The sequence below is a fragment of the Crinia signifera genome, chromosome 2, assembly GCF_055691185.1.
Source record: "Crinia signifera chromosome 2, ASM5569118v1, whole genome shotgun sequence".
Taxonomy (NCBI): domain Eukaryota; kingdom Metazoa; phylum Chordata; class Amphibia; order Anura; family Myobatrachidae; genus Crinia; species Crinia signifera.
Window position 1 is genome coordinate 250,862,651 of NC_139218.1, and position 26,524 is coordinate 250,889,174.

Consider the following 26,524-nt stretch of genomic DNA (forward strand, 5'->3'; position numbering starts at 1 on the left):
CAAACTAATGGGGATAAACTAATGGGTGAACTAACAGGCTGCCTAACTTGATAGGGGCTGTTTAAGGGGGACAACTACTGATGGGGAAAACTAAAGGGTACACCTACTAAAAAAAATGTGTTTTCTTTTTACTGCATGGGCTGTGTGAGGTGTGCCATACAAGTCCAGGAGTGAGCCAAGTGTGCTATATAATTCATGGGTTGCTGCTAAGTCTGCCGTATCAATCTATGGGTGCCACCATCTGTGCTGTATAATTCCTGGGGTAAGCCAAGCCTGCCGTAAATTTCATGTAATGCTGCCAAGTGTGCTGTATCAGTAATGGGGTGATGTTAAAGTGTCCCATATCAGTCCAGGGGTGATGCTAAGTGTGTCAGATTAATCCAGGGGTGCTGATGTGTGCCATATCAGTCCAGGGGTGCTACTAAGTGTGCTGTATCAGTCCAGTGCTTGTGCCACCCACTTGTGTCGCTTAGCATAGTCTTCCAGCTACCTCGGTGCAACCTTTTGGCCTAAAAACAACATTGTGAGGTGTGAGGTGTTCATGATAGACTGGAAATAAGTGAAAATGAATGTTATTGAGGTTAATAATAGCATAGGAGCAAAACAAAATATATATATATTTTTTTTCGTTTTTATGTTTTTTTTAAGACAAAACATGAAACACGAAAATGGTGGTGTTTTGGAACAGATCTAGATCCAAAACACGGCTGGAGATACAGACCCAAAACACAAAACATGAAAAGTGCCCGGTACACACCCCTACTTAAAAGCTAGCTAAATATAATAATGTTCAAAAGACATGTAGGGGGAAATTAACTAAGATGGGAGTTCTATTTCAAATAAGATGTTGCTATGGGCAACCAATCAGATACTATTTATTATCTTCCAGGTGGTGCTTAACATTTAAGAAGTGGATTCTGATTGGTTGCCCATAGCAACATCCCATATGAAATAGAACACCCTTCTTAGTAAATTTCCCCCGTAGACTGCTGATTCTGCAATGCCAACATACTTGACCCTACACACAGGGGCGTAACTATAGCACCGCAGCCCCCGCCACCACGGGGGGGCGCTGTGCATGGGGGGGCGCCGGGGGCTGCGGTGCTATAGTTACCCCCCCCCCCCAATCCCCCGCAGACTTACGTATCTCGCTGGTCCCGGCGGCTCCGTTCTTCTGATGAGGACCACCACAAAATGGCCGCCCCCATATAGCACACTGTTCTCTGAAACTGTCTGCTGTATGGGGGCGGCCATTTTGTGGTGGTCCTCAGCAGAAGAACGGAGCCGCCGGGACCAGCGCAGCGCGATAGGTAAGACTGCGGGGGAGGGGGTTAGCATAGGCGGCAGGGCGACGGGGCGGCCGGGGGGGGTGCTTGACGGGGCGGCGTCGGGGGGTGGGGATGGGCGCCCCTAACGGCGGGGGGGCGCCCAAAACGTAGCTACGCCACTGCCTACACAAATCTGAACCAGAAGATCAAACAGCCTTTCATATACAGGAACCAAATGCTTCATATCCAAACAAGGTGTTTTAAAACATGGTAAGCAATTTCCAATATGTAAGGCGAATAATTCTAGAAAAGAAAAAACAACAACATTTTAATCATTAAATCATCTTATTTCTATTAATACCATTAAGAGGGTTTAAAAATGACTACCATGCATAATACCATGTTTTACTAAACACTGATAAAACATAAGTTACATTGAAGTAAATCCTGTTATTTTACATATTTTCTGTTTCATAATAAACACCCATTCCAAGAGGGTGACTTTCAGATGGGGCCATGCCAGGTGTGAAGCACAGCTAAGGGATACTGACTTTACTCTCATTTCTCAGAGTGGTAAAAAATAAATTGATTTCTCAACAAGTGGAAAAGTATTTTAAACCGAAAAGATAAAGGATTATAAAACAGGGAACAAAAAAATATTTTTCAACTGGCAAATTAATTTTCACATGGCAATAAGGCTTTTGGCTTTTCTTTTTATATTAGACTTCACTTTTAGAAAATATACCTGTATATCTTATACAGTATACCAGATAAAAGGTGTGTACTAGAAATTTTAACTGTTTTAGTGGCAAATTTAATAATGGTCATGTTTGGTATTTTAGTAGTTTTTCTGTCAGTTTTGCAAACTACTTATTCATTGAAAGATAAAATGGGGTATTTAATCCCCTGCGGCTATTTCTGATGGGGGAAATATCGGCGAGCGGTCTTCCCCCTACAGCATTGAGGCAGAATGGACCTGAAAAACAGTTTGGCCCATTTTTCTGAGAACGGCCGTGGATTGTTGAGATCATGGCCGTATCTCGATGATCCATTCATCATTTCTCACGGACATGCCCCCTTTTCATTGTTCTGCAGGCGGGACATTGAATCCTGCCTGCCAAATATCAGTCGAGTGGGCGGAGAACGGGACAGTGACCTGAGACTGAATACCCCCCAAGGTATCAAAATACTGTCTTTGGAACATTTCACAACATTGGGAAAACTATAAATTATTTTACATAGACAAGTATACAATCTGCAGATTTTCTAAATTTGGTTTAAAATCCAACTAAAAATCCAACTTTAAAATAAACTAAAAACCTAAAAAAACTATAGACCTTCATGTGTCATGGGGTTTTAAAAGAACATCCATAGCTTTGTTAACATCAAATGTGTATATAAAATATAGAAATATATAGAATATAGAAAACAAATGTGTGGGTCCTCCCCCATAAAAATCCATATCCAGCTCCAGACCTCTAAGTCTAGACTGCTATTGGAAAATAAGACGTAAAAACTGCATAGGGTTCATCCCATTTTGCAATGACCAGCACTGTCAAGAACCAGGTGGTGTGTTGTAGGTTTGGGTGTCCCTTAGCCTCTCCATGTGTCTCTCATCCTTACTTAAAACCCCCATGTGTCTTTTGGGACAACCCTCTGTGTCAACCTCCCTCCTGTGTCTTTCAGCCTCTGTCAATCTCCACCACTGTGTTGCTCAGCCTCCTCTTGTGTTTTTCAGCCTATTTAAGCCTACTCTTCGCTGTCAGCCTCCCCTTCTGTGTTTGCCTCCACATATTACTTTCAGCCTCCCCCTCTATGTTAGTTCTCCTCTGTCTCTTAGCCTCTCTGTGTCATCCTCTGTGTCAGCCTCACCCTCTGTGTCTCAGCCTGTCAAAGCAGTCTAACCCCTGTCTTTACAGCCTAGCCTACCCATTCCTTAATGAGGATACTGCACTACTCCATCTTCATGGGTGACTCAGCTCCTCTTCACAACAAAACTTTACCGAGCTGTCTCTCAGTATCATTCATTCCAGCCTCTGCTGCCTAGTTTTTCATTTTACAGGTTGTCCCTTTTCATGTCAGACATGGAAATAGACAGGGCTATTTTTCTGCAGGCTCCAGCAGGAACTGTGGCCCTTATTCTAGTTCACTCTTTCTGACAAAATATTTCTTAGATGGACAAAACCATGTGCACTGCAGGTGTAAAACCCGACCCAAATCTAATTATCTCTGCACAAGTAACAACTGCCTCACCTGCAGTGCACATGGTTTTGTCCATCTAAGAAATATTTTGTCAGAAAGAGTGAACTAGAATAAGGGCCACAGTTCCTGCTGGAGCATGCAGAAAAATAGCCCTGGAAATAGAACAAACTATGTATTGCCAGCGGTGTGGTGTGGCAGTATGGCATTGCAGCTACAAATGATTTAATATCATGTTGTACTGGTTAGAGTTCACCCCTTATGCTGGCTCTGGGTGCTATTGCTGGTAAAACATAAGACACAATTCCACAGTTTACAGCTCTCAAACCAAATCAGCATTCAAAATGTCAATATACAAGATATGACTGCATAATGTCGAGGGATAAAATGTGTCACACACTGTACTCTAACACCTCCCAGAGGAAGGGCTGAAAAGCATTGGAGAATAGAACAGATCCATGGTATATGCCAACGGTACCTACCAAGCTACGAGCCTGAGATCAGCACCTGCTGATATCAAGGTCACATGACTGGAAAGCTGCTCATACCTAGAGGCATTATCACAGAAGGTTCACAAGAAGATACATACCAGAGGCAGCCTGAAGGATGGAACAAGAGAAAATGGGTTATCTGCAGCCTCAGTAGGTTGGAGACATCACGCAGCCAACAGCTACCAAGCTCAGACAGCATCATATTCCCTGCCAAAAACAATATTTTTCATTTGTGTCAACTTGGAGCTTCTTCAGCACATGGAGTTGAATACTTGTTAAATCAACAGTTTGTCTGTTTTTTTTTAATTATTAAATTGTGAGCATGAACATGTACTTAAGAGTTTATTGCTTACAGTAATAACACTGGGGCAGATGTATTAAGCCTATAAACAGATAAACACGAGGGTGATAAAGAGTGATAAACGTCCAGCCAATCAGCTCCTAACTGTCATGTTATGGGCTGCATTTGAAAATGACATTTGGGGGCTAGAGGCCTGTGCAGCGTGACTTGGTCATAGGTCATGCTGCACAGGCCACACCGATGTACCTCCTCCGCTGGAACCCTCTCTCCGCCCACCTCAGGCGGGACACGAGCACCTCTGCTGCACAGCGTCAAACCCTCCAACTGCCTCAACCTGTCTCACCACTGCCACCTGCCCCGCTCCCCAAAGTAAGTTAATGTGGGGGCATTGTTGTTTTAAGCATGCCAATTCCAGGAATCCCGGGATTGAGCATTTTTCAATCCCGATTCCTGGGATTGAATAAATGCCCTGGGATCGGCATTCCTTCATGAAGATGTGCTATTTCCTATGTGTATTCTTACTATATTCCCATACTCATTTACCACAAAAAAGTAATTTGATATGGAAATGAATCTTATAACTGAAGGCATTGCTGTCGTTTATGTTTTTAAAACTTCTCTCTGTTGATGAGGTCCCTGTAGAGTGAATGTATTCCAGTCATACAGGCAATAGAGCAAGTTTTCAACTAAACCCATCTGCCTTTCTTTGAATGCCTCAAAAGGCACTTTTTATTCATGTAATACGATAACAAAATCTGTTGTTCAGTATAAGAGAAGGTCTTTTTAGCAGACTTTTTACGGCTACCTCCTTGATATCAAGATCACAGTTGTCTGTCTTTTCGCTTCTTTAAGGTAGGAACATTGAATACAATAAAAGATGCTATATTGTTTTTGCCTTTAGAAAATGTTATGCAAACTCTGCTTTTGAAATAGCTACACACATGCTCAGAAATATTCACAGCCATTGTGTATGCAGGACTCTTCTTTCAAAAGAAATGCAAGTTATCATTTTCTTTCAAGACAAAGTGTTAGGAAGAGAATGAATTGTATTATTATTCTAAATAACAGATATAGTTGTAGTTAAATCGTTTTGACAAAATGTATTGTATTATTTAAACTTTCCATAAACCACAGTATATTTGTATCTGCACATTAACACTAAACGAAGGGCCTGATTCCTGTTGGAAACATAAAGCAAAAAAGACATCACTGGGCAAAACTGTTACACGGCAGGTTGGGCAGATGAAACGTGCAGAGAGATTTAGATTTGGGTGGGGTGCGAACAAACCGATTCCTAAATTGCAGTGTAAAATACAGCTGTCTAATATTTGTGGGCTATGTGCAAAAGCAGCCAGTATTTACCCTGCACAGAAAAAATATAACCCACCTAAATCTATCTCTATCATCAGCACCACCTGCAGTGAAACATGGTTTAGCCCAGTTGTGTGCTCTTTTACTTACAAACATGAGTCAGGCCCCCAGACCTTAAACATGTGCAATACAAGGGGTGTAGGATTATGAACTGTAACAGAATGATACAATTAAAATGGGTTATTTTCCTCTTAAGTCATTGTGTAGAAAAAAAATACAAATACTGTACAGAACATGGTGCCCTCATAGCATACCTCCCAACCAGAGTCACATAACATACAGTATACTTATTGTTTGGAGGTACAGTATGCTCATACATGAAACAGCAAATGACAAGGCAGGAAGGATTAAGGAAAATGGGGTCCGCATAACATTCTGGTTGTTGACTGTTAATGGATAGTATGTTCCTTCTGCATCCATCTGTATTCAGCATGAATTATTTATCCAGACATATAGTAATAGATGATAAATCACATGAGCATAATATATGCATAGATTTTTTGTAATAACTGGAAATATTAATGCACGGTAATTTGTGGATTACCTGAAAATGCAGGTCTGGCAATAGGCTTATTTCTGAGTATGAATTTTTATTATTTAACTTATTGCTTAGGATGCATATTATTTAGTCAACAATGTTATGGTTCATTAGATTCTAAAACATACACATTTGTAGTATAGGTTTGTATATGTTATTTGGTTTCTAACTCAATTATACTGTATGTAATTCTATGTAATTATGTCTATATTAATTTTATGCAAGTATTCAATGTACAAAAAGATTTATGCCAAGAAGCAGATTTTTCAGGAATGTAAAAGACAATATATTATAAAATAAATTAATTCAAACAAGGGATCCATAATGCTCGCTGGCTGATTATTGTATTGATATGTCATATTTTTACCTAAAATGTAATATGAATTTAAGTAATAGATATGCTTTTAAATTAAATATCACCTGTGGTTATTGGTTAAAGATAAGCCCCGTACTCACTGGGCGATATATATTGCTCATTTTGGCACTTTTGAAAGATATCATACATTTTATTGCCCAGTGTGCATCTGTATGCCTCCAACAACACACAATGCGGATTTTAAAGTATGAAAAAGTACAACTAAAACAAAACAATGTGAAAAACCCGTCGACAATTACCATGATGATTTATTGCTTGTGTCAACCTTCTGAACACGTTGACCATATTTAACCTAGATGTGACTGTTAACCTAGACATTGTCAGGCATCCGAATACCACTTTCCACAGTCCAGAAACCTCCTTCTGTCAGCAATCAAACCAGGAGTTTCTGTCTCTGCAGATTTCTGTTCTGATGACTGAGCCATCTGGCAGCTGGACAGCTCCCTGCCTTCACTCTTTGTTCTAGTTCAGTCTTACTGTTCTGCTGATGTTCCAGCATGCTCTAGAATAAAAAAGAATAGAATCAACTTTATTGGCCATGTATGCTTGCGCACAATAGGTATTTTTTGTGGATTACAGTGCAGCATCAAACAGGGGTAAGGGGGGGGGGGAGATACATTACATACATTACATTAAGACATTGCATGCATTCCATTTCTAGCTACGACTATGGTGGTCAGGTCGCCAAGTAGGGTCACGTTGTTTGGCTGTTGATATTGGGATTGTTTTCGCTTTGATTGGATTGTTCAGGTGATGGATGGCTAACGGAAAGAAGCTTCTTGCGGATCTGGACGTTTTGGCGGGGACCGTCCTGAACTGTTTTCCGGATGGTAAGATGTTGAACAGGTTGTGACCGGGATGCAGCTTGTCCTTCGCGATCTTCTCAGCAGTTTCCTTACCCTGGATGAGAACAGATCCCTTATCGGGGGGAGGTTGGTCCCTATGATCCTTTCCGCAGTCTTCACTACCCTTCTTCACTTCCGCAGTTTTTGTTTGTCATTCTCGCTTGCACCGCCATACCAGATTGTGATTGAGGAACATAAGACAGACTCCACAATGGCGGTGTAGAATACGCACAGCTCCTGTGGGATGTTGAATTTCCTGAGTTGCCTCAGGAAGAACAGGCGGTGTTGGGCCTTTTTGTTATTTGTAGTTATGTTAAATCCCCATATTAGGTCGCTGGACATGGTTGTTCCTAGGAATTTGAAGGATTCAACCCGCGACACCACTGTGTTGGCTATTGTTAGCGGGACTAGTGCATCAGTTTTTTTCCTGTAGTCGACCACCATCTCAACTGTTTTGGTGGGGTTTAGGTCAAGGCTGTTGCTGCTGCACCACTGTGTCAGCTTCTCCACTACATGCCTGTACGCGGTCTCGCCACAATCCTTGATTAGGCCGATGATAGTGGTGTCGTCTGCAAATTTGATGATTTTCACTGACTACTCAACTGAGATGCCGTCATTCGTGTAGAGAGAGAGAAGAGCAGAGGGGAGAGGACGCATTCTTGGGGGGGCTCCAGTACTGATTGTTCGTGTACTGGATGAGAAGGCGCCAGCTTTGACCACCTGTTCCCTTGCCGTTAGAAAGTCCACTATCCATGAGCATGTTGATCCTGGGACTCCTAAGAAGAGGAGTTTTGGCTGCAGGATGACGGGGACGATAGTGTTAAATGCTGAGCTGAAGTCCATGAATATCACTCTCGCATAGGTGCCTGGGTGGTCGAGGTGTTGTAAAATATGGTACAGCCCAAGGTTGACCGCATCCTCTACACTTCTGTTCACCCGGTAGGCGAACTGCATGGGATCAAGGTGAGAGTTGGTCACTTCTCTAAGGTGCTTCAGTACTAGTATTTCTTATTTTTTCATGGCCACTGAAGTTAGTGCAATTGGCCTGAAGTCATTTAGGTCCTTTGCAGGTGTTTTCTTGGGGACCGGGACAATGATAGAGCGTTTGAAGCAGGCAGGAACCTTGCCCAAGTCCAGGGAGGAGTTGAATATCGTTGTGAAGATGGGGGTGAGCTTAGCTGCACAGGTCCTAGGGATGGATGGCAACACACCATCCGGTCCTGCAGCCTTCTTAGGTTTTATTCTTTTGAGTACTGCTTTTACCTCACCTTGGTCCACGTGGAGGGCCTGGGAGTGGTGGTTTTTGTGATGGAGTGGGGGAGGTATGGCCTGCTCAAATCTGCAGTAGAACTTGTTCAGGTCTTCACTAGCTCCACTTCTTGACTTCCACTGTAAACCTTAATTGTTCATATCTTCCTTACCAGATTATTGGGCATATGCCAGCATTTTAGTTACAATTGTTGCATTGTGCATCTATTATCCAATATTCATATGCTTACCTTAGATTGTCTTTCCTACGCTTCTTCCAGACGCGGCTGACTTTGAGCATCCTTTGGTGTACTATCCTTTAGTGGTTTGCCTTTCTCTCTATCTTTGGTATATTACACCCTCTGTTGTCCCTAGGAAAATAATCATTCTCATCACTCCTTCTAATAACATTGCTGCTACTATAAAATTTAAAACACCAAACACCACATTCTACACAATACTGCTATACCAGTAGTCAAATCTCAGACACAGTGTTCCTGCTACCACCTTGCAGCCTACTAAAACATTTTCTGTAAAGTCTCAACAGCTTATCAAATTGAAGATATACTAGAGTACACCAGTTCCCAATTAACAATCTACAAAGATACTGTACAGATGTAGCATATTTATTTGGGGCAGTGATCCATATGCTCCATGGTAGCTACTGCCAATGGAGAAGTGTGCTATGGCAACCAATCAGCTTTGAAGTAAATGCATTCTCTAAAATGATACATAGCAGTTATTTGGTTGCCATGGTAGACTTCTTCACGGGAACACATTTCCACTCTTATCACTGCTTCATACAGCTACCCCTTTATGATATCCAGTAAGTTTTATCAATCGTATTGCTTTAGATTTGCTTTAAATGGGGGTATAATATCATATTCAGGCAAGAAAAATTGAGCCACAGCATATGTTGGTAATCTTTCTTTCTACTAGCTCAGGACACTTATCCATCAATATTTTATTATTACCATCTGCCCACTGCCTGGCCTCAGCCAATCACCTGCAGACTATTTTGATAAAAAGCAGGAAGTGAGGCTCAAACATGGCCTGATTTTGGAGGTGCACTCATACTTTAGCTATTCCTGTACTCTTTTGCCTCATTTGATTTTGTGGACCGTAACCTCAGTTGGCCTTTGATTTGACTCTATTATCCCAGGCTAAGTTTTCTGACACTGTCATTGGTTATCCTTTTGATACCTCTCTGCACCTGGCTTGATTCCCATCTACCGTACCCGTGGCTTTCGAACCTGTTCTTCAGTAGTTTTTTGCCCATAACTCCCAGGAATTGTGATACAATACGTGAAATAAATTGCTGCAGCAGACTATCCGTAGCTCTGAGTTAAATATAATTAATTGAACTTTTATATTTCTGCTTCTTCAGGGGCAATTAAATCCAACACAGTGGCTGTAATGTGCTATTCTATAGTGCCAAAGGAAATGAAAATCTTGATGCCTGGTTATTTGCCCACCTTAATATTGCAGCACTTCATGATGACACTTTGCCAGTAAATAAATTGTCCCCCTTTGTTCGGCTTCTTTCTCATGGTTCACATGTAGGAAGTGCCATTCATTTACAGGAATATTGGAGAGGAACTAATAAATAGTTCTGTTAAATAAAGAAAGTCTGTTTAAAGGAGGCATTTCAAAGTGCGGTTACTAAGGTCTTTTACTGTATGTATATATTTTTTATCATCTGCATCAGTTTAACAAGCTCACAATGTATTTGGAATTTCATTGGTTGAACTTTGTCTTTGGTATACTGTAACAATGAAGAATTACAGTATATAAAAATGTATTTTTTTCCAATAGACACCTTATCAATTCATAAAAATGTTGCTATAAATAAGCTATTTTAATAACTTCTATTTTACCTATACAATAACAAGTGTAGATGTAAAAATTGATATCAACTGAATGTAAACTCCACTTTGGTTTTAAACTTGAATCTATCTAACATACTGTATATAAATTACTCAGATAAGAACAAGACACAGTTTACGATAATTGCCTGTGATTATAACTCATCATATTTGTCTTGAATGTTCTTGGTTCTAATATTTCAGTCATCCAGCTCTTACGGGTGTCTAGCATACTCACATTATAAATGAATACTAGCACATTCTAATGGATCTGAACCACTGCATTTGTTTATGAAATGTCTCTCTAAAGCAAGAAAATGTCAGGTAATAAGATGTAATGCAGTACTTAATCGCACTCAGCATTAAAAAAGTAATGAAATCCGAGATACATATTTCCACAAGCATCTTTTCTCTGGCTTTTACTTCCATTATAGAGCTGCTAATGGCATACGCTTTTCTTTCTGAGTAGAATAGAGATATATTAGATGTAAATTTATATTTAAATTATTTTGGGGTCATGTTATTACATTTTTGGGCAGATTTGGCCACATGTGAACAATTTTCATTTTGTATGTTTTTTTTTCCACTGATAAAACTGATAATAACGTTTTGTTCCTTAATATATTTTTCTGCTAGATCAGCCACTAATGTGGACTAAGCATGCTTTTGTAACCATCATGTTCTTTGACTCCTTATTGTATTTTCAGATAATGTAATGAGAAAATAATTCATTCTGTTATAGAAACAGAAATGTCGTAGTTAGCTTGAGGGGCATATGGAAAGGCAAGATCCCAAAATGAAAGCTATCAGAATTGAATACTACTTAGCATATTATTTGGAAGCAAACACAATGTAAAAGGTAGTGTAATATGGATGGTTTGCAAATGTTTTGCTACACAGATCAAATCTTAACTTTTGAAATAAAAACTGTAGCAGTAACCTTATATCATTTTAACACTAGGGTGACATTCTATGGGCTGAGAGAAAAGCGCATATATTTTTCACACTCCACATCGCCGCTCTTCGCACTTTCAGAAATCACATTTTTTAGTCATAATTCGCATATTTAATGGGATGCGCATTAGAGGCTAAAAAGTGCGATGTAGTGCGATTTGCGGCGGATTGATGCGAAATTATGTCACTAAAAAGTGCGATTTCTTCCGCCGGTCATGTGCGAATTTTAGACCAACCGGAGTGCGATTTACAAGACTGTCTCCACATGCCAAATAACCCCCTAATCTATTGGCCCACCTAGGTCCCCTCCATTATGCATCACACCCCCTATATAAAGGGGCATTGGCGCCATTTCACTCTTTGATAGGAAGTAAGGAGCATGGAGAGGAGCAGTGGCAGTGTGAGAAAAGGAAGAGGTGTTGGTGGCAGAGTGAGAAGTGGCAGAGGGGCCAGTGGTAGAGGGAGCAGTGGCAGTGTGACCAGAGGAAGAGGGGCCAGTGGCAGAGGGAGCAGGGCCGGTGCAAGGCACTGGAGCGCCCCAGGCGAGTCGGGGTGGGGGCGCCCCGGTGCCGGGGGAGGGGGGGGTACCTGTCCTGCGGCGTTGTGTATTTTAAGCTGGCGGCGGTGGCAGAGAGGGGTCCCTGCAGTCAACGAGCGCTATCCGCCGGGCTATGCGGAAGCGCTTCTGTTGTGAAAACACTGGCCGCACAGCCAATCAGCGTGCGGACAGTGTTTTCACAACAGAAGCGCTTCCGCATAGCCCGGCGGATAGCGCTCGTTATTTATTGACTGCAGGGACCCCTCGCTGCCTCCGCCGCCAGCTTTAAATACACAGCGCCGCAGGACAGGTACCCCCGCGGCACGGGGGCAAAATGCCGCCCTCCAGTGGCCGGCGCCCTAGGCAAATGCCTAGATTTGCCTAGTGGTGGCGCCGGCCCTGAGAGGGAGCAGTGGCAGCAGCCAAGCAAGAGGATCCAGTGGGAGAGGCAGCAGAGGACTAGTGAGGTAGACCTCCATTACAGGGAGTGGCAGCAGTGTGGCAGCCACCATGGCCACTGCAAGGGCAGCCCCAGACCAGCCCTGGTGGACCAGGCCCAGCAGGAGGAGGTGGAGGATCCGCTGGCATCCCCATCCTGTAGCCAGGACCTTGCCCATACCCCACAGCAGCTGCAGGAGGGCCACATGTCTGAGATGGAGGAAGATGGAGGTGAGGAGGAGGAGGAGGAAGACACTGGCATGGAGGAGGATTTTGACATGCATGTGGAAGATATAGAGGATGAGGAGGAGGGTGAAGCTGGCTGCACCAAAAGTGGGAGAAAGGTCCGATTCAGTTAGGAGGAGAATGTGGCGCTTGTCCGGGCCATCATACCCCTGTATGACCGCTTACTGGGGAAAAACCAGCACAAGACCACCTCACATCGTAAACATGGTATGTGGAAGGACATCACCCAGGCGGTCAGCGCTGTCAGTCACCGCAAGAGGCTAATCAAAAACATTAAAAAGCGGTTTAACGACATCAAGCGGCAGCTGAAAAAGAAAATGGCCATGGAGATGGAGGAGGCCACCAAGACTGGCGGAGGAAGCCCCACCACAATAACCTACACATCATATGAGGTGAAGCTCCAAAGAATTATCCCCCCTGAGGTCCTGCCTGGGATGCACATTGCGGATACCGATAGGCCGGCAAGCCCACCCTGAGCTGGTAAGTGTCACCACATGCAATATGAAACATACATGCCATACATTTCAAGGACAAACAACTAGAATTTATGGCCTCCCAAAGTCTGGAAATGGGCAACATTAAGGGGTACATGTGTGACACCTTTCCACAGTTGAGAAAATTGTCTAGGAGTGTACGGGTTGGTGTAGGCACTCAGGTGCATATGGCAAATAGCATAGACACCCGTTCTGCTGTAAGGGAGCAGAATATCGATATTGGCAGCCTTGCACAAAGTATTCATTCAATAAGTCAATCGTGTACTGCGCAGACCAATGCGTTGATCGCTATGCAGGCACAAATCCATCAAATGGAGCTGTCAGGTGTCATAGGTGCAACTACATCTACAATTAGTAGTGTATCTAGCACACCAGTAAGTTGCTCACCAACTTCCCCACCCCGTCGGAGTATTAGGACCCAGGGTGGCGTGTGCGCAGGGTAAAGAGGTGGTAGTGAGCGGCCTGATGGAGGGAAAAAATAATTATTTAACATAAAATAAATTGATAATGCATGTACTATTCTTGAATTTTTGTTACATTAATACACAGTTCGGTACTTATGTATTATCTGGACTCCCATGTTAAATGCACCCCATTTTTTCATACCCCTACTATCCAACTACTCATGGAGTTGATTTTATATAGTGTGGCGAGCGCAACGAGCCACCGTGCCCGAAGCGTGGTGAGCGCAGCGAGCCCCGCGAGGGTACGCGGTCTCATAAGAAAAACGGGAGTCCAGATATTACATAAGTACCCACAGTTTTATTGTTTGCGACTGACAAATGCAGGTTATGTATGACATAATATACTGTAGTAAAAATGTCACAACGCATACCATTTTGTCTGTGTGTTATTCTTCAAACATTTGTTGTGTGATCTGTTCCATAATGTAATGATATATGGGCAAGGTATTGGTGGAAGATGCTGTTGTCTCAAATCTGGCCCGTCCGAGGTTGTGGAACTACATATTTCAGCAAGCTGTGGCAGTCATGTTTTGAGCTGTCATGCTTACAGTGTGTCAGGGCATGCTGGCCCATGTAGTTCCACAACAACAGGTGAGCCATAGTTGTTTGCACAAAAATCACATACATGTTGTTAATATACTTACAAGGTTTTTTACAGCAAGGGATAGGTCTGCACCACCAACTGCACCCTTGGACTGTGTCTATTGGGCTAAATGTGGGGGCAAAAAGATGTTAGTGATAAATGTAATGTAGGTGAGTTCACTTCCAGCAAAGGTACATGCAGGAATAGAGGGCACATGTGCTTACCAGAAAAGTAGTGCCTGATGATTTCTGTACGCACCAGATTCCCCCTCTGCGTACCCCTCACTTCCCGAGGTGTGGTATGTTGGGCTTCCTGCACGACTGCTGCATGATCCTCCTCCACATAGGCTGGTTGGTATAGGGCTATGTTGTGTAACATGCAGCAAGCCTGGACGATCATCACTACTTTTGCAGGGTGGTAAAGCAGCAAACCAGATGACAGGTCCAAACACCGGAATCTACTTTTCAACACTCCAAACGTACGCTCCACCACATTGCGGGTTGCAATATGGGCTTCATTATACCGGTGCTGTGCAGGGCCATCGGGGCTGCGCAAAGGTGTCATGAGCCAGGAAAGACACCCATATCCTGAGTCACCTAAACCAAAGAAAGGAAGTTATTGCCTTATATGGTAAGGTATGTGCAGTGGGCAAATAGTATTTACTTGGACAAGAGTAGTAGGCTGGTGAAAATTGAAACACACACACACATTTCAGCAGGTACAAAGACGAATAGAGAGGGTAATATGTAAAAATGTACTTACCAAGTAGCCAGCCCTCTGGCATTTGTTGTTTGGTAAATCGGTTCCAGAGGCCGGAGTGTCTCAGAATATAGGCGTCATGGCAGTTCCCAGGGAAGCCTGCAACCACACTTAGGATTTTGAGATGAGCATCACATACAACCTGCACGTTCAGGGAGTGCCGCCCACGCCTATTGACATAGATGTGGCCCCGCACGTGCGGTGCCCTAATCCCAATGTGTGTGCAGTCTATAGCTCCCAGCACGTGAGGGAATGCTGAGAGTCTATAGAAAGCAACCTTGTGGTCCTGCCACTCTGACTCTGAACTGGGGAATCTGATGTATGTCCGCCACAACTTCTTTAAAGCAAGTAACACTTGAGTCAAATGCTTTGAGAAAGTGGCTTGTGATACCCCCAAGGACCATGAGGTCACGGACTAAGTGGAGCCAGTGGCCAAATAGTAGAGGGTACACATTAATTTCTGCAGCCCAGACACTGCATAGTTGCCCCCCCAAAAGGGTCTAAATCATTTCTCACCTGCTCATATAAGTTCAACAAGTTATTGCGGTTTAGCCTAAACATCCCCACAACCTGTTGATCCGAGAGGGAGTCCAGGTACAGCCTAGCACGATACATACGTGGGGTACGCACTATTTGGGGTGGTACCTGGTTCTGGTGCACAGCTTCCTCCCTCCTGCCACCTCCTCCAAATGGGCCAAATCCAAAATGAGCAACTCAAATCCACTCTGCACAATCTCCATGTCTCAAACCCTCACAGGTGTCCTTAATGATGTGGGGGTATATGTAGGAGTGTTTGTGAGTGAAATTAAGGACACCTGTGACGACATTAACCATGTGTGCACTTGACCAAATTGAGTTCTGGGCCAAATCGCCCAACAGAACCTGGTCTGAAAAAATGGCGATTATTAGACACCTTAAAAGTGTGATTTGCGAAATCCCATTCCATTAAATAAGCGAATTGTATACTTTTCTATTGGAAAACATCTGGATGCGATAAAAGTGCGAATTTTTACCGCACTTTCAGTACGCATGACTTATCGCAAAAAATATGCGATTTCACGGAAAAATGCGAATTAGCCGTTTTTTGGAGGAAAATTCGCCAAAAAACACAACTCTCATTTCATAGAATGTCACCATATATATATATATATATATATATATATATATATATATATAGACGTAGGGTCCTGCACTCACATCCAGAAGACTTGATTGATAGGGGTGCACCACTAAGGCAGTCCAGTTCAAACAGCCAAATATATCCAGGATGCTTAATAAAAAGCAGGGGCACTCACCAGTTTAGCTTCAGTCAGCAATTTTAATGCAAAGAATCACTCATAAAGTCGACGTTTCAACCCTCAAGGGGCCTTTGTCAAGACATAAAGGTTAGCCATCAGCACAGCAGGCAGAGAAGAGAGATATACTGACACATGCCACTGCAGTCATATTTATACCCCTTAGATTAGCAACATTGCTCACATCTGTGAGGCTCAATCAGTCATTGGTGGTGCTAGTGAAACGCACACAAACCAGATAAATATACCTGTTCACAACTCAGTACATACATATATACATTTAGACAGGCTTAGCGCTAATAGGAACAAATGAAATACATGAGAATCAAGCGTGTAGACACGCTAGTACCTTAATTAGTGTGCCCACTGTCTCAGAGTCCGGACCGGATGGGACCGCCATGGGCTCAAACATAGCGCCATCATACGCTAACCTGTATATGGCGGCGTTTGAAAAGACCCATATATACCCTAGATTTGGCCAGAAATTACTTCGTTTTTACCGATATATCGACGATATATTTATTTTGTGGTCTGGCACTGAATGTGAATTTGTTGAGATGATCGGCTATTTGAATAACCTGAATGAGCCTGTAAAATTCACTTATAATATCAAAAGTGACTCCATCGAGTTCTTAGATGTGAGATTGTATAGAGAGGGGTCTAAACTCGGGTCTACCCTTTTCAAGAAAGAGACTGACCGAAATACTCTCTTACACGCGAACAGCCAACACCCAGCGCCAACTAAGGAGAGCTTGCCGATATCGCAATTTTTACGAGTCCTCAGGATAAATTCCTCTAGGGATAACGCAGTCATCCAATTGGAGGAAATGCGTTTACGATTCTTAGAGAGGGGGCACTCACCGACTAGTGTTGATCGTTGCCTCAAAAAAGCTATAAAAAAATTTGAGGCTCCAACACAGTCACAGTCAGCCACTAAAACAAAAAGAATGGTCCATGTCAGCACCTATGACCATCAGTCTGGACTTACACAGTCGATATACAAAAAACTGTTTGAACTGGACTGCCTTAGTGGTGCACCCCTATCAATCAAGTCTTCTGGATGTGAGTGCAGGACCCTACGTCTAAGTATTGTGGATCCAGCAAGGATTGAATCCATTTGCCCTGCACCCATTGAATCTTTGCTGCTATAAAACAACAATTCAAAATATTTGTTTATTGCCACATCAGGCTGACCATACTGATACATGGACTTCACAGGACAGTACAGTATATTTTACTATGTCTTTGCATGTTGTGTTGTTTTGAAATTCTGACCAGTGGTTATAGGTATATTGTGTATCACATTCAGTGCCTAGCCACATATATGACTGTCCTTGAGGACAGAAATTTTTTTTCCTTAAGCTGAGTCTCTGGCTATACTGCTATATGGTCATTTTGTCTGTGACTGATTATGACGCAGTTTGGAGCTAATATTGTTGATGAAGTGTTGTTAGCATCTGCACAAAACACATTCATTTCACTTACAGATGATGATGCAGATAAAATTTATTTCGAGCAGATAGAATTCCACGACCTACCAGCTGAAACCTCTGGCGATCTTTATCACAAATTATTGCGTTTACGCAAGCGTGAAACTGACCTGTTATTACACGGGCAGTTTCTCAGCGAGTACCATCGCAACAAAAAGATCCCTAGAGGCTTCAGGGTCCACAACGTCCCAACCCTTGGCCGTAACAACCCCACTTTTTGCTCAAGGTGGTGCGGAGTACTTAACAAGTGCTCCGCAGACCTAATATTACTTGTTATTGAAGAGGTGGGCAATGACCTAAAGAAGGTTAGAACCGAACTAGAGAGCTTTAAAACAACATATCTGAAAAAGCTAACAGCTGATAAAAGTGAGGCGTGGCTTGATAAGTTGAAAAATCAAGTTGAAACTTACCACCAAGACCTGGTACAATTTAAACGGAAAAAACTGGATACCGTCAATAGTGATTATAAAAATCACCAGGTATACAGGTGGCTTACAGGTGATTCTTCTGAAAACCGGGGCCGTCGCCCGCCAAGGCCACGCCGACCGAGACAACAATTTATTGATCCCATCACCTCTTCTGAGGGTGACACATCTGACAGCTCTTCTAGAAGGCGACAGCCTTTTTTAGGTCAGGGCCAGCCCAATTACCCGCCATACCAGCCAGGAAACGCTACAGGAGCCACCAAAGGAGGGGTGGGTGGAAGGGTAAGATACCCAAGAGACAAGAAGAAACAGACATGATCTTTAACTTGTCAACCCACATACTTAGTGAGAGTGAGCAGAAGGTCCTTTCATATGGCCTTTCATTTGTACCTACCACCCCGCATGATCAGTTTGAATGGTCGGTAGACCACTACAAGTTTTTAGTAAGTTACGTCTTAGAGAACAATTTCATGACTCTAATGATGCAATACTGCACGCTAACCAACTTAGCAGACCCAGCACTTATGACCCAGTATCCAGAAATGCCAGCATAGGCACATTTTCAAGAATGGCCCAAAATGAGATGAACTATAAGGGTGCCATTAAGCCCAAATATTTTAATTTATCAGTGTCTGAAAGACAGGCTCTCCAGTCGCTAAAAAAAAACACCAATATTGTCATTCGCCCCGCTGACAAAGGCGGGGCGATTGTGCTTCAAGACTGGGCCCAGTATGACTCTGAAGTTCGGAGGCAACTGGATGATATGCAGACTTATACTCATCTTAAACAAAACCCCACGAGAAACACCAAGAAACTTGTAGATGATCTTCTGGCCATGGGACTGAATGCGGGATGGATCGATAAGAAAACCATGCTCTACTTGTCTGTTGATTACCCCATTTGTCCCATCATATATATGCTACCAAAGATCCACAAGCGGCTGGAGGACCCACCAGGGCGACCTATCATCTCCGCCATGGGTTCACTCCTCCAGCCGCTTGCGGTATTTATCGATCAATTTCTCCAGCCCCTCGTGAAGGTGGTTCCGAGTTACCTTAAGGATACGGGAGATTTTCTCGATAAAGTCATGTGTGTTGACAATTTACCTGCTGATGTGTGGCTGTGCACGATGGATGTACAATCACTGTACACCATAATCCCACATCAGCAGGGTATTGAAACACTGCGAACGAGTCTAGTCCAGACAGGACACACACATCCACCAGTTGAATTCCTGCTAAGTCTGGTACAGTTGATATTGACAAAAAAATTTTTTATGTATGGGGCGGAGTACTTTGAGCAGAGAAATGGGACCGCCATGGGCTCAAACATAGCGCCATCATACGCTAACCTGTATATGGCGGCGTTTGAGAAGACCCATATATACCCTAGATTTGGCCAGAAATTACTTCGTTTTTACCGATATATCGACGATATATTTATTTTGTGGTCTGGCACTGAATGTGAATTTGTTGAGATGATCGGCTATTTGAATAACCTGAATGAGCCTGTAAAATTCACTTATAATATCAAAAGTGACTCCATCGAGTTCTTAGATGTGAGATTGTATAGAGAGGGGTCTAAACTCGGGACTACCCTTTTCAAGAAAGAGACTGACCGAAATACTCTCTTACACGCGAACAGCCAACACCCAGCGCCAACTAAGGAGAGCTTGCCGATATCGCAATTTTTACGAGTCCTCAGGATAAATTCCTCTAGGGATAACGCAGCCATCCAATTGGAGGAAATGCGTTTACGATTCTTAGAGAGGGGGCACTCACCGACTAGTGTTGATCGTTGCCTCAAAAAAGCTATAAAAAAATTTGAGGCTCCAACACAGTCACAGTCAGCCACTAAAACAAAAAGAATGGTCCATGTCAGCACCTATGACCATCAGTCTGGACTTACACAGTCGATATACAAAAAACTCTGGCCGATAGTAGGATCGGATCCGGCTCTTGCACTTGACCAAAAGGTGCCACCTATGAATGCCTACAGACGGAGCCCCAATATCCGACAGATGTTGATGAGGCCGATGATGAATCCGTCACTGAAGACATCAACCTGGCTGACAGCTGGGAAGAAGGGCTGTTTCAAATGTCCTACATGTATCACGTGCAGGTCAATGACGGCTGGTGCAACATTTGCCCACCCACATAGTGGCCAAAAAATTCGTATCAACAAAAAATTGATTTGCACCATGGACCACGTGATATACATTTTAATATGTCCATGCGGACTATACTATACCGGACTCACCACTCGATGCTTCCGTGAGCGCATGGCTAATCACAGAACCTCGATTAAGGCTGCGTTGGCGGCCGGTAGCTCGGATAAACCTGTCGCGAGACATTTTATGCAAGCCGGGCATCAGGTGTCCAGCCTAAGATGTATGCTCATCGATCATGTGCAGAAAAGCCCAAGGGGCGGCAACCGTTAATTACAGTTGAAAAAACTCGAAGCAAGGTGGATTAATCGTTTAAACACCATCGACCCAAAGGGTCTCAACGAGTATAACCATCTTAGTATATTTCTCCAATAAAGCAGTGATTATGAAGTGATACCTATGTAGTATAATAACCACTGGTCAAATATATTTATACTTTTGTTAGTATCTTTATTAGTATAATTTTTTGTCTTTTGATAAGTTTCCTTTTATTATCTTGTCCTTGTGTATGTGTTTTTTACTATAATTACCAGTTATTTGTGCCCCTGGCTTAGATCAACATTGCTCTGACTAATAGCATCCACCATACTTATTGTTTAGTGCGTTCACATACTCATCATAGCCACCAGAAAGGGTTAATATATGACACTGCACGGCTGTGCATGTGTCCCCTCTAGCGGCATCCTACAGGCTCTTGGCGCTACGATCCGCCCATGTACAGGGCGGGCGAGAGGTTACACATCTCTCCGTCCTAGCCCTCCTGCGTTCCAGCCGGCGTGCTGCTGGAACGCAAAACCCGGAAGTACCTTGCGTGTCACTATACGGACATCCGGTCCGGACTCTGAGACAGTGGGCACACTAATTAAGGTAATAGCGTGTCTACACGCTTGATTCTCATGTATTTCATTTGTTCCTATTAGCGCTAAGCCTGTCTAAATGTATATATGTATGTACTGAGTTGTGAACAGGTATATTTATCTGGTTTGTGTGCGTTTCACTAGCACCACCAATGACGGATTGAGCCTCACAGATGTGAGCAATGTTGCTAATCTAAGGGGTATAAATATGACTGGAGTGGCATGTGTCAGTATATCTCTCTTCTCTGCCTGCTGTGCTGATGGCTAACCTTTATGTCTTGACAAAGGCCCCTTGAGGGTTGAAACGTCGACTTTATGAGTGATTCTTTGCATTAAAATTGCTGACTGAAGCTAAACTGGTGAGTGCCCCTGCTTTTTATTAAGCATCCTGGATATATATATATATATATATATATATATATATATATATATATATATAATGAAAAATTTTAAACGACAATCATTGACACTGGAAAAAACAGGTTGATTTTTCCATGTTATTGATTGCCGCTTCAAAAAAATGGGAAAACGCTCCCAAAAACTCTTACTTTCTGATTCTCACATCCTATTGCAGTTGGTTCTGGGTGTCAGAAGGTAGAGGTATGCCTCAAATTTGTCCAGAATAAGGGAAAAAGTGCACTCAAGAAACAAATATGTAAAAAATAGATTTATTGAAGATACATACCAAGTGTTGCTGTCAATAAAAACAAGATGTTGCTCCAAAGTTTCAATCCCAATATATGGACCTTTATCAAGGAGACTTCACTATCAACAATTGCTAATGATTTAATGTGAGACAACAGGGTCAAACGACCCTTCTGTGCCATCAAACAAGAGTCTGTAGCACAGTCAAAATTCCCAGAAGTGACGTCATGTGTTCCACTGGCTGAGACACACCGTTGGGCAGGGGCTGGCTGGTAAGTTTCAGGCTGGGGGGCCCAGCTTTTCACAGGGTTTGCAATGTAATAATTGGGGTGACAATAATTTTGGTGAATGGCTTTGTGTAAAGTGGGAGTGATTTTAAACAGCAATTAGGTGTGAGTTAAAAAAATTTTTTATATCTGGTTGGGTGCAAGTTTTTTTTTTACACTAACCCTTCTCCCTGTACACACTACCCCTAACCCTGCTTCCCACACACCCTACACTACCGCTAGCCCTGCAGATGGTCACTGCACACCCTACACTAATGCTAGCCCTGCACATGGTCCCTGCACACAGTACACTACACCTAACTATGCACCTAGTAATGCACACCCTACACTACTGAAAGCCTTGCACCTGCTCCCTGTACACACTACACTACCGCTAGCCCTATATATGCTCCCCCCACACACACTACCCCTAACCCTGATTCCCCCACACACTACCCCACCCTTAACCCTTCACCTGCTCCCTGCACACACTACACTACCGCTAGCCTTGCATATGCTCTCCTCACACACTACCGTAACTCTGCTTCCCCCCACACACTACTCTACCGCTAGCCCTGCACATGGTCCCCACACACACTACCCCACCCCTAGCCTTGCACCTGCTCCATGCACACACTACGCTATTGTTAGCCCTGCACATGATCCCCACACAAACTACCATATCCCTGCACCTGCTTGCTGCGCACCCTGCACTACTGCTTGCCCTGCACATGGTCCCTGCACACCCTGCACTACCATTAGCCCTGCACATAAGGCGATATTCTGGTTGAATCACACATGTAGAAAAGAAGACTCTTTTGGGGGGCACACTTAAACAAATAGCGTATGTGTAAAGAATATACTGTGAAGTTAATGAATAATTATTAATTTAAAATAACTTTTAATACAATTATCTTATAAATTGTTGAAATTATATCCGCCATTTATTCTGACCAAATTCTGTTTTTGTGGTCACGGTGGAGTATACTGTGTGGGAACCATTCAAAAAATCCTTTATTCTGGTTGGATCTGGTTGCATCACCAAACCTTGCCTTGTGAATGGTTGGCTGGTGCCACCCATTCATAAGGGCAATTTGCATGCAGGGGTTTGCGAATGGCTGTTACATAGTAACATCCTTTGAAGGGCAGGGGGAACCTCCCACATCATTCAATTTTCGGCGACCATTGAAAGATGTGGAAGGTACACGCATATAAAAGTGACTTTCAAGTCACTTACATATGCGTGCACGCTGGGAAGGAAATGGGTGGGCAGCTGACATCCCGTCCATTTCCTTCCCAGCGTGCATGTGTGAGAGGGGATGCGGAGGAATGCCATTCAAGGGAGGGGGTGGAGGATGCTTACCTCCGTCTCCCTCCGGCTGGCCTCCCTGCAGTTCGATGGCGATGTGTGCGGCGACGGCGGGGATGTTGGTGGTGGGTTCCCGGCCTGGAGGAACTTGCATCCAAGAGGACAAATTTGTTTCGAAAATGGCCAAAAGTGCACTGCAGGTGGGGCATATGTAACATGTGCAGAGAGAGTTAGATTTGGGTGAGTTATTTTGTTTCTGTGTTGAGTAAATACTGGCTACATTTATATTAATATTTCAGTTTTAACACACCCCACCCAAATGTAACTCTTTCTGCACATGTTATATCTGCCCCACCTGCAGTGCACATGTTTTTTCCCATTTTCCAAACAAATTTGTACTGCAATCAGATCTCAATAAGGGCCATAGTCTGTGCTGCCACCCTAGGGGTTTGTTGGGTGCATAATTGTTTTATTGAAAAGGGTATGTAGTATGTAACACTTTATTAAGTTTTAGCTCAGATCTTTCTTTTCAGGTAATTTTACAAAGGCTAAGATAAAGGTTAACAGGGTTTATTATATTACAATAATGCAGTTTCACAATATGTTAATGTTATATTTAACAGTCGGTTTTGCACAACTCTGACAATAGCAAACAAGGTTTTATTTAACTGCTGTAGTGTAGACAGGTATCTTGTCATCCAGCTGCAAACAAGTGGTTAATTTACCACGCAAAGCATGTAATTTTGCACAAAACGCAACTCATAAATTATTCAAATAAATAACTAAAATATGAATATTACTATAACATTAAAGTTCAAGTATTTTTCTCTAAATTGCGCAATTTAGCTCTTAAGGGAAATTGCTATTACTGTATGTGCACATAAACAGATCTTCTCTCTGTGAACAAGGTGTTGAAACACCCCGAGGTGCTATCAGTCCTTGCAGCCACAAATCCAAATAGAGGACCACTATGTAATCCTCTCTTGCAGATGCTCCAGAACAAATGTGGATATGTAGGCGCTGAACTTGTGTGTCCCACAAAATATTTTCTCGTGATATGGAAAAAATTTAAAATAAAAATAACTGTGTAAGTGACACAATAATGAAGTGAAAGTGATATTGGGAAAACAATCCCGGGAAAAACTCATACCAAAACTCACAATGAAGTGGTGTTATACAAGTGTATAAAGGTTTCTTTATAGGTTCACCCGTGTAAACGACATAGGATAATATAACGAAAGGTAAAAGCAATCTCCAGGTGCATACCATACTCACTGTAGTAACAGGAGCTTTAAAGCATATCAAGGTTTCTTTACTGGAGTATAACGACTTATCCAGGAATCATCACATGCAAACAAATCAATCCAATTACCAAGGTAGCTGCATACCGTACTCACTGAAGGTATTGATGTAATAAGCTCATAACGGTTTCTTTAGAGAACAGGTCTCCCTTCATCCAATAAAGCTGTTGACCTCACTGTTTTGTCTAGTTCTGTATACCCTGTACTGTTACAGGGCCGTAACTAGGGGGGGGCTGGGGGGTCACGCGCACCGGGCGCTGGAGGTGAGGGGCGCTGTGAGGTCCGGTGACAGGTATGTCCGTCCATCTCCTACTAGCGCGGCTGCAGGAAGCGCTGATGACTTCGAAAAGACTTGCCGGACGCTGATTGGCTGAATTCAGCCAATCAGCGTCCGGCAAGTCTTTTTGAAGTCATCAGCGTGAGAGGACTGTGCGGGGAGGGGGGGGGTCTCCGGCGCCAGGGACAAGGCGCCAGGGACAAGGCGTCATTTGGTCGGTCCCCCCTGTCAGCTGCTAACTAAGCAGCGGGGACTAAACGCTGTGCGCATGCGCACAGCGTCTATTCCCGCAGCCAGGGGGCTGGGGGCATGGCTAGAGGCTCACAGAGCCTCTGGGTCATGCCCCCATAGCGGCAAAATGGGGGCGTGGCCTCGCGGGAGAGCAGCGATTATAGGCCACGCCCCCCAAATTAGGCCACGCCCCCCGAAAATTTCGGGCACCAAAAGACTGCCTTGCCCCGGGCGCCGGAAAGCCTAGTTTCGGCCCTGACTGTTATAATGTGTTCTATATGTACGGCGCTGCGTACCACTTGTGGCACCTTATAAATAAAAATAATAATAATAGAGGTGTATAAACGGAAAGAAAAAGGGAGGACCAGTCTTAGTAAAAAGACATTTAATAAAATTACAACTGAATTGTGACCAATTGGCCAATAGCCACAGAATCAGATAGTACAATAAATGAATAAAATAAAATACAAAGCACTCACTTCTCTGACAACATATTTCGGCGTCACAGATGTATAACATAAAAGTCATATATAAGTCAAATGACTGTATACTTCTGATATATATATATATGCATGTGCACATTGTCAAAAATGGGCCATGATCTCACAACAAATATATTCATGCAACCACTTCCCATATTATTAATATATCACTGAACAACAAGGAGCTAGCAAAAAGGACTACCAAATCAAGGGGTTCTGTGTTCTTTCACACAGCCAACTCCAGTTCTCGAGAGCTACCAACAGTTCACGTTTTCCAGCTCACCTTGCAGGTACACAGGTACACAGGTGCACTCATCACTAACACATTTTAAAAGATCCACAGGTGGAGCTAAATACTTCACTTGTGATTCTGTGGAAAGCGTTAACTGTTGGTAGCTATCGAAGGACTAGTATATAGTACCAAAGGATACATTGTACAGTATAGGGTATCACAGTGCAGTATTTTATTTAGTATATCCATGGCAGAACATGGTTTGTCCCTATATGCACCAATCATTTGGTCCAAGCACTTCAGGCATTCCATCAATATTTGCCTTCCATCAAAAGCAGCCCTGTCATTAGTATATTTGTATAGGTATGCACATGTACACTGCAGGTGATTGTTGCATCCTTACTTAAGATCTGATTTATCTTATAATTGCTAATAATTTGAATCTAAACAGTAATTAAATTTTTTAGTCAATAATCCAACCCAAGCTTTCATAGATTTCTACTATGCTAACAAGTAGGAACAACTTCTTCAGAGTTTATGTTTGAGATACATTGACATAAAGATTTGTA